This window comes from Oncorhynchus kisutch, linkage group LG17, assembly GCF_002021735.2.
Source record: "Oncorhynchus kisutch isolate 150728-3 linkage group LG17, Okis_V2, whole genome shotgun sequence".
Classification (NCBI taxonomy): domain Eukaryota; kingdom Metazoa; phylum Chordata; class Actinopteri; order Salmoniformes; family Salmonidae; genus Oncorhynchus; species Oncorhynchus kisutch.
Genome location: NC_034190.2, coordinates 78,173,729 through 78,184,665, shown reverse-complemented (window position 1 = coordinate 78,184,665; position 10,937 = coordinate 78,173,729).

Below are 10,937 nucleotides of genomic sequence, written 5' to 3'. Positions count from 1 at the left end.
CCGCTGGAAAAATGTCCTTTCAGTCTGATCAGTACAAATTGGAGATTTTTGATTCCAACTGTCGTGTCTTTGTGAGACGTAGAGTAGGTGAACGGATGATATCTGCATGTGTGGTTCCCGTGAAGCATGGAGGAGGAAGTGTGATGGTGTGGAGGGCTTTGCTGGTGACACTGTAGGTGATTTATTTTGAATTCAAGGCAGACTTAACCAGCATTGCTACCACAGCATTCTGCAGTGATACGCCATGCCATCTGGTTTGCACTTAGTGGGACTATTATTTGCTTTTCAACAGGACAATGAACCAAAACACACCTTCAGGCTGTATAAGGGTTATATTTGACCAAGGAGAGTGATGGAGTGCTGCATCAGATGACCAGGCTCCCCAATCACCCGACCTCAACCCAATTGAGATGGTCTGGGATGAGTGGACCGCAGAGTGAAGGAAAAGCAGCCAACAACACGTGCTCAGCATATGTGGGAACTCCTTCAATACTGTTGTAAAGGCATTCCTCATGAATCTGGTTGAGAGAATGCCAAGAGTGTGCAAAAAAGCTGCCATCAAGGCAAAGGGTGACTAGGTTGAAGAATCTAAAAAAATAAAAAAATAAAAAATAAATAAAAAAATCATGAACACTTACCACGCTGCACCTTGGTCCTCACCTTCTTCCACCGATGACGGCCGTTACAGTATTTCATAGATGTCTTCACATTTATTCTTCAATGTAGAAAAAAGTACAAATAAAGAAAACCCTTGAATGAGTAGGTGTGTCCAAACTTTTGATGGGTACTGTACATATTACTGTAAAAATCACTCCACAATATATATATAAAATGTCTGTCTCTTCACAGTCCCCTTTGTGCAGTAAGGTGTTCTTTTATCTGTTTTATTGCTAGCTTGAGTTACTTGGGATGGAAGAGAGTTCCTTGTAGTTATGGCTCTATTTAATACTGTGTGTTTCCCAGCCTCTGTTCTGAACCTGGAGACTGTGCAGAGACCTCTGATTGCATGTCGTGTGTTGTACAGATGAGTGTCCGAACTGTGTGCCAACTGCTTGAACAGACAGTGCAGTACCTTCAACACCTCGCACAAAGACCAATAGTGATGCCGTCAATCTCTCCTCAACTTTGAGCCAGGAGAGACTTACATGCATGTTACTGACACTTTCCCTCTGTTTACATTTAAGTGTGATACGTGCTACTGTTCCGGACCAACTACAATTTACCTATGTCCTTCTTTGCCACACATGACCACACAGTTGGCCAGTAGTTCAGGAGCAGCAAAACTAGGGTCTGTAGGACCTGCCTTGTCAACTGAGATGTCAAGAAGGCAGAGCAACATCCTACCATGGACAGATCTCTTTGCATTTTAGCAGCCATTGAGTCTATATGTTTTGCCCATGAAAGCCTGATATCTAGGGTTACCCCATGCAGTTTAGTCTCTTCAACTTGCTCAATAGCCACATTTTTCAATAATTGATCTAAACGAGGTTTAACATTGAGCGAGTGATTTGTCCCAAAAAATTAGGCTTTTAGTTTTTGACATATTAAACACCAGCCTATTGCTAATGACCCATTCTAAAACTGACTGGAGCTCTATGTTAATAAGGGTGTCAGTTATCTAAAACTGACTGGAGCTCTATGTTAATAAGGGTGTCAGTTATCTAAAACTGACTGGAGCTCTATGTTAATAAGGGTGTCAGTTATCTAAAACTGACTGGAGCTCTATGTTAATAAGGGTGTCAGTTATCTAAAACTGACTGGAGCTCTATGTTAATAAGGGTGTCAGTTATCTAAAACTGACTGGAGCTCTATGTTAATAAGGGTGTCAGTTATCTAAAACTGACTGGAGCTCTATGTTAATAAGGGTGTCAGTTATCTAAAACTGACTGGAGCTCTATGTTAATAAGGGTGTCAGTTATCTAAAACTGACTGGAGCTCTATGTTAATAAGGGTGTCAGTTATCTAAAACTGACTGGAGCTCTATGTTAATAAGGGTGTCAGTTATCTAAAACTGACTGGAGCTCTATGTTAATAAGGGTGTCAGTTATCTAAAACTGACTGGAGCTCTATGTTAATAAGGGTGTCAGTTATCTAAAACTGACTGGAGCTCTATGTTAATAAGGGTGTCAGTTATCTAAAACTGACTGGAGCTCTATGTTAATAAGGGTGTCAGTTATCTAAAACTGACTGGAGCTCTATGTTAATAAGGGTGTCAGTTATCTAAAACTGACTGGAGCTCTATGTTAATAAGGGTGTCAGTTATCTAAAACTGACTGGAGCTCTATGTTAATAAGGGTGTCAGTTATCTAAAACTGACTGGAGCTCTATGTTAATAAGGGTGTCAGTTATCTAAAACTGACTGGAGCTCTATGTTAATAAGGGTGTCAGTTATCTAAAACTGACTGGAGCTCTATGTTAATAAGGGTGTCAGTTATCTAAAACTGACTGGAGCTCTATGTTAATAAGGGTGTCAGTTATCTAAAACTGACTGGAGCTCTATGTTAATAAGGGTGTCAGTTATCTAAAACTGACTGGAGCTCTATGTTAATAAGGGTGTCAGTTATCTAAAACTGACTGGAGCTCTATGTTAATAAGGGTGTCAGTTATCTAAAACTGACTGGAGCTCTATGTTAATAAGGGTGTCAGTTATCTAAAACTGACTGGAGCTCTATGTTAATAAGGGTGTCAGTTATCTAAAACTGACTGGAGCTCTATGTTAATAAGGGTGTCAGTTATCTAAAACTGACTGGAGCTCTATGTTAATACGGGTGTCAGTTATCTAAAACTGACTGGAGCTCTATGTTAATAAGGGTGTCAGTTATCTAAAACTGACTGGAGCTCTATGTTAATAAGGGTGTCAGTTATCTAAAACTGACTGGAGCTCTATGTTAATAAGGGTGTCAGTTATCTAAAACTGACTGGAGCTCCATGTTAATAAGGGTGTCAGTTATTTGTTTTACTGTTGCAGCCGACGTGTATACTGTTGAGTCGTCAGCATACATAGACACACAGACTCTTATTCAAGATCAGTGGAAGGTCAATTGTCAAATCAGAAGAAACAAATATCTCTGGCAGGCTGCCCTGCGGTACACTACATTCAACTGAATTTGCATGAGAGAGGCTTCCATTAATGAAAACCCTCTGCGTTGTATTAGATAGGTAACTCTGTGTTGTATTAGATAGGGAACTCTGTGTTGTATTAGATAGGTAACTCTGTGTTTTATTAGATAGGTAACTCTGTGTTTTATTAGATAGGTAACTCTGTGTTCTATTAGATAAGTAACTCTGTGTTCTATTAGATATGTAACTCTGTGTTCTATTAGATAAGTAACTCTGTGTTCTATTAGATATGTAACTCTGTGTTCTATTAGATATGTAACTCTGTGTTCTATTAGATATGTAACCCACAATCCATAATAATGCAGAGGATGCAAATACATTTTTTCAGCAATAGCTTATGATCAATGACATATAAATCTGCACTGAAGTCTAACAAAACAGCTCCCACAAGATACTTTTAATAATACACTGCCTTCTCAAAAGTATTCATACCCCTTGACTTTTTCCACATTTTGTTGTGTTACAAAGTGGGATTAAAATCGATAGATTTTTTATTTATTGTATTTTTTTATCTACACAATTGTAACTATGACTCAGTCAAATCTTAAAAATTGTTGCATGTTGCGTTTAGATTTTTGGTCAGTGTACTAAGCAGGTTAGCTAACCCTTCCCCTAACCTAAACCTTAACCATTTAACCTAACTCCGAACCTTAACCCTAACCTGAACCCTAACCTGAACCCTAACCTTATCCCCTAACCCCTAGCCTAGCTCAAGTTGGACACCTAGCTAACGTTAGCCACAACAATTGGAATTCCTAACCTATCAAAGCTTTGCAAATTTGTAACATTGTACGGATTGAAATTCATAACATATCGTATGAAATGGATGCAATCCACAAATGAATACATACCATACAATTTGTAACATATCATACAAACTGGAGTGTCCTGGATTTACGTTTACTATCTTACCTCTACCCCCGAGTCCAGGTTGAACATAAGCCTTTCCTGCACCGATATAACACCTGCTAAACTGTGTACATGACTATTACACTTTCATTTGATTTAACCAGACACACACAAACAACCAACAGCCCGGAGCAAGTTAGGTTATGCTAATTTGCCTAAATTTGGAATCCCCAGGTGATCTGTCAGCATTTGCTTTTGGAATGCAGTTTTTGTTGTGGTAAACTTACAATAGACAAAGCTTGGGATACACCCAGGTGAAAGGACTCTCTGGCTTATCAAACACATGAACCAGACCTTGAGGGAATACGCATAATGTGCCAAAGGCGACTTGACCGCAAGGCCACCCTCAGGCTGATGGTTGTCATGACTGGTTACTCATTAAACAAACCTGTCCCGTGGTGCCCCAGGTTAATGAGTTAATGGTTACCGGATTCATTTAATCACGTAATTGTAAACACAGTTAATTATTCAAAAAATAGCATGTCATCACGTTAATACGTCACGACATAGTCTTACATTCTACCCATAAAAAATATGAAGCGGGTGCTGATGGGAAATCGTGTTATATAATTATATAACTAGCTACTGAACTAAGGACCTGCCATTCGACCCTCATAGGGAATGCAAATACACAAAGGAGCTTTCACAGATGTTTTATTGATGAATCTCAGAATACTAAAATGCCGGTATTCTATCAATTGCAGATTCTGGATTTCAGGATAGCGCTTTCAGAAGTGTGGTTGTTATACAGTGTGAATTGCACACACACACACACACACACACACACACACACACACACACACACACACACACACACACACACACACACACACACACACACACACACACACACACACACACACACACACACACACACACACACACACACACACACACACACACACACACACACACACCTGCCAGTATTAATGCACATAATTGTAGAGAACACCGCCAGGGTGTGGCAGGGCACTGCCGGCTTTCATCATTAATTTGTGGGACACTGATCCTGTGCCAGTCCCAGGCAAAGCTTTGTCTGCTCCATGCCAACTGCTGGGTGGGTATGAGTGGGTGTGGTCCCTTGGCACAGGTAATGGGACATCATCAAGGTGATTTTGTTTTACACAGACTCATTGTAATACCAAAGACATTGTTGTATGACCAGTCAACCTCTCCCCTTCTGACAAATAAGAGTCAATCTTGCCCCATTCATCTCTCTACACGTTACATTATGAATACTGAATGTATGTTCTCTTTTGTTCAATCCTTTACAGTCTAGAGTTCCCCTAGGGAGGATACCTCCAACCACCCCACTCCACCCCACTCCTTAATCATTCTATAATGAAATAGATTGTATATCAATGCTAATTTCAATGAGAAAGTGAACTGTTCAGAAGGGTGTTGCCTTGAAGCGGTTACATTTCATCTGAAGTACCTAGTCTTTACATCTACTGGGGTCTCTGCACCCAAATGTCCACTGTTAGGGCAGAAACAATGCAGCGTCATAAATGAGACGTTAGCAGCAGGAGGAAGGTATTCTGAACTCTAGCAGCAAGAGGAAGGTATTCTGAACCTTAGCAGCACGAGGAAGGTATTCTGAACCTTAGCAGCACGAGGAAGGTATTCTGAACCTTAGCAGCACGAGGAAGGTATTCAGAACCTTAGCAGCACGAGGAAGGTATTCTGAACCTTAGCAGCACGAGGAAGGTATTCTGAACTCTAGCAGCACGAGGAAGGTATTCTGAACCTTAGCAGCACGAGGAAGGTATTCTGAACCTTAGCAGCACGAGGAAGGTATTCAGAACCTTAGCAGCACGAGGAAGGTATTCTGAACCTTAGCAGCACGAGGAAGGTATTCTGTACTCTAGCAGCACGAGGAAGGTATTCTGAACCTTTCCCGTACTGCTCTCTCTGATGTCAAACAGTATGTCTCACTTACCACATTTAACGAGGGCTGCTTCTCCTTTAGCTGTACCGTTCTTACATCCACTATCATTTTAATATTTCATATTTATAAACCCCTAAGGCCTAACTCCTAGGGGGAAAGCACATGCCATAGTATGACAATAAAAACCAACCATTTAAAATGTTTTTTTTTATCACTTCTATAGGGAGTGGCTTCACCTGTGTTTGATTGCCTGCAAAATCTATTAACGATGATAACATACTTGTTTTCGTCTCTGTGGTGAGATTGACAAGACACATCTATCTCAACAGTAAGTCACTTTAACGACTCTGGAAAGACAACGCCCATCCACAGTTACAAGAGTTATAGCTGCCTGACTGAGAGGGGTATTTTAGCCCTTACAGAGGCTGATAGGAAGAAACATGCAGGAGAGGGTTTTTGTATCTAACCTTATACTTAATCCTGACCCTGACCTTTGTTGACATAAAGTAGTGGACTTACTTTCACGTGAACATAATGACAGAGATGTAGTACCACAGGTGTCCAAGGTCTGAGACCATACAAATCCCTTTACAACATTTTGATGTGCTTTGTCCAACGGGAGTCTCCCATAATTTGGAGACAGGGTGGTGAAATGAAGTCAATCTGATCAGAATGTCTCCTTCACTAGAGTTGTAATTGTGGTTCTGAACCCAGATGCAATGTAGAGCTGATCTGGGATTACTCTTGTTCATGAGAGTGCCGGTACTACAGTCATTAGACATTGAGAAGGTAAACAGGGTCATTAAGATACTACAGTCATTAGACATTGAGAGGGTAAACAGGGACATTAAGATACTACAGTCATTAGACATTGAGAGGGTAAACAGGGACATTAAGATACTACAGTCATTAGACATTGAGAGGGTAAACAGGGACATTAAGATACTACAGTCATTAGACATTGAGAGGGTAAACAGGGACATTAAGATACTACAGTCATTAGACATTGAGAGGGTAAACAGGGACATTAAGATACTACAGTCATTAGACATTGAGAAGGTAAACAGGGACATTAAGATACTACAGTCATTAGACATTGAGAGGGTAAACAGGGACATTAAGATACTACAGTCATTAGACATTGAGAGGGTAAACAGGGACATTAAGATACTACAGTCATTAGACATTGAGAGGGTAAACAGGGACATTAAGATACTACAGTCATTAGACATTGAGAGGGTAAACAGGGACATTAAGATACTACAGTCATTAGACATTGAGAGGGTAAACAGGGACATTAAGATACTACAGTCATTAGACATTGAGAGGGTAAACAGGGACATTAAGATACTACAGTCATTAGACATTGAGAGGGTAAACAGGGACATTAAGATACTACAGTCATTAGACATTGAGAGGGTAAACAGGGACATTAAGATACTACAGTCATTAGACATTGAGAGGGTAAACAGGGACATTAAGATACTACAGTCATTAGACATTGAGAGGGTAAACAGGGACATTAAGATACTACAGTCATTAGACATTGAGAAGGTAAACAGGGACATTAAGATACTACAGTCATTAGACATTGAGAGGGTAAACAGGGACATTAAGATACTACAGTCATTAGACATTGAGAGGGTAAACAGGGACATTAAGATACTACAGTCATTAGACATTGAGAAGGTAAACAGGGACATTAAGATACTACAGTCATTAGACATTGAGAGGGTAAACAGGGACATTAAGATACTACAGTCATTAGACATTGAGAGGGTAAACAGGGACATTAAGATACTACAGTCATTAGACATTGAGAGGGTAAACAGGGACATTAGGAAGTATTTTATGATTATTCAACAACAAGTGGGACACAATCATGAAGTGGAACGAAATTTATTGGATATTTCAAACTTTTTTTACAAATCAAAAACTGAAAAATTGGGTGTGTGTAATCAAGTCTCCGTATAAATGCACCTGCACTGTGATAGTCTCAGAGGTCCGTTAAAAGCGCAGAGAGCATCATGAAGAACAAGGAACACACCAGGCAGGTCCGAGATACTGTTGTGAAGAAGTTTAAAGCCGGATTTGGATACAAAAAGATTTCCCAAGCTTTAAACATCCCAAGGAGCACTGTGCAAGCGATAATATTGAAATGGAAGGAGTATCAGACCACTGCAAATCTACCAAGACCTGGCCGTCCCTCTAAACTTTCAGCTCATACAAGGAGAAGACTGATCAGAGATGCAGCCAAGAGGCCCATGATCACTCTGGATGAACTGCAGAGATCTACAGCTGAGGTGGGAGACTCTGTCCATAGGACAACAATCAGTCGTATATTGCACAAATCTGGCCTTTATGGAAGAGTGGCAAGAAGAAAGCCATTTCTTAAAGATATCCATAAAAAGTGTCGTTTAAAGTTTGCCACAAGCCACCTGGGAGACACACCAAACATGTGGAAGGAGGTGCTCTGGTCAGATGAAACCAAAATTGAACTTTTTGGCAACAATGCAAAACGTTATGTTTGGTGTAAAAGCAACACAGCTCATCACCCTGAACACACCATCCCCTCTGTCAAACATGGTGGTGGCAGCATCATGGTTTGGGCCTGCTTTTCTTCAGCAGGGACAGGGAAGATGGTTAAAATTGATGGGAAGATGGATGGAGCCAAATACAGGACCATTCAGGAAGAAAACCTGATGGAGTCTGCAAAAGACCTGAGACTGGGACGGAGATTTGTCTTCCAACAAGACAATGATCCAAAACATAAAGCAAAATCTACAATGGAATGGTTCAAAAATAAACATATCCAGGTGTTAGAATGGCCAAGTCAAAGTCCAGACCTGAATCCAATCGAGAATCTGTGGAAAGAATTGAAAACTGCTGTTCACAAATGCTCTCCATCCAACCTCACTGAGCTCGAGCTGTTTTGCAAGGAGGAATGGGAAAACATTTCAGTCTCTCGATGTGCAAAACTGATAGAGACATACCCCAAGCGACTTACAGCTGTAATCGCAGCAAAAGGTGGCGCTACAAAGTATTAACTTAAGGGGGCTGAATAATTTTGCACGCCCAATTTTTCAGTTTTTGATTTGTTAAAAAAGTTTGAAATATCCAATAAATGTCGTTCCACTTCATGATTGTGTCCCACTTGTTGTTGATTCTTCACAAAAAAATACAGTTTTATATCTTTATGTTTGAAGCCTGAAATGTGGCAAAAGGTCGCAAAGTTCAAGGGGGCAGAATACTTTCGCAAGGCACTGTATATTTTTCCTCCATAGTAGCAATCAGCAAAGTCAGAGCTAGCCAGAGGGGAAAAAGTTAAGTGCGAATATTAGTTCACAAAAAGGGGGTTGCTGGGAGATTATTTAAGTTTCAGATGTTTTATGAAGATGGACAGGGACTTCAGGGGGAAGCTGGGTTCCACCATTGTGGTGCCAGGTCAGAGAATAGCTTGGACTGGGCTGAGTGGGCGCTGTCCTCCCGTAGGGGTGGGAGGGCCAAGACACAGGAGGTGTCAGAAAGGAGTGCTACGGTTGGGGTGTAGGGTTTGAGTATAGCCTGAAGGTAGGGAGAGGCAGTTCCTCCATAGGCCAGTACCATGGTCTTGTAGTGGAAGTATACCCTTGACTATTTGAGTATAAAATATACACAAATAAATACCATTTAGTGAACGCTGTTATCCAAAGTGACAAGCAGTGTTACTTATCAGACCTGAGCATCATGTGTGTACAGTAGGGCCTATGCTTTAGAATGTTCAGTTAACGGTACAACTCCAAAATGCTGGCGGAGTTGTGAGATGCAATGATTCATTCAGACCGCAACAAAACAGTTCCTCCATTTTAATAGTTCGTATTACGCCAGAGGCTCATTTTGCTCAAGTAATCACTAGCTTTTCTCAGTAAAACCTGCCAAGTATCTTGAGATAAACTGAATTTGAGCTGTGCTCTCAATGAAACAAGAGCAACGTACCATACCAAAAGGCAACCTAACTTGTCACATGTCATAGCTGAGAAGATCTTCTAAGATCCTGTAATTGGCTGATTCCCATCTACTATCTTTGAAGAAGGTTAACAACAATAGGTGCACAGAGATTATGAATACAATGAAATAAAATGGTGTGATCTGATTGTGACGACCATGGTGCCAAAGCTAGTGCCTCCACTACAGATTACAATTCCACAGTCATTAGACATTGAGAGGGTATACAAACATTCAAATCAAATCAAATAATAAACGGGTACATTTGCATGCAAGCATACTGTAAAGACCATGCAGACCTTTTAAATTTACATGGCATTGACACTGATATGACATTGACAGTGTCTCTGATATCATGTTGCACTTTTCTGACAGTACCATGCTTGGGAGAAAAATGTCTGTGTAAGCCCTGTGTGCGTGACAGCATGAAGGGTGTGTCCCGCCCATAGTTCACTTGCACCCTGCGGATATTCTAGGTGTACTACGGAGAAAGGGATGTCTCCACCTATGGCTTAATAAGTCTGAACAAGTATTTCCTTCTCATTTTCACTACCGCTGTCCTTTCTTCTAAACTGTCAATGCGACACTCTGCCATGTTTTAGCTTCCCGTTTTTGCACAATAAACCAACTTAAAGTGCATTTAGTAACCCAGAAATAGCCAATTTACGGTATAGGACCATTTACAATAAAACCACAAACCGCTAAATGTTGCATATAGTGTGACTCCCCTAAAAAACTTTTCAAGATGTTCGTGTCTTTTGGCAACAAAGCGGTAGGTGGTATGCTTTCCCATTGCAGCCCATACAGTAGCAGGGCTAGACACAGAAGACAGCCAATCGCAATGCCATAGATCCCTTCAAACTCAACTCTGTACCTCAAAGCCAGTTCCATTACATGTTTTATTGTACCCCTCTAATCAGGAACTGACTTAGAACTGGGACACCAGGTGTGTCCAATGAATTATCAGGTAGAACAGAAAATCAGAAGGTTCCGGACCTAGTAGGGTAAGAGTTGACCACCCCTGCATAGATGATGA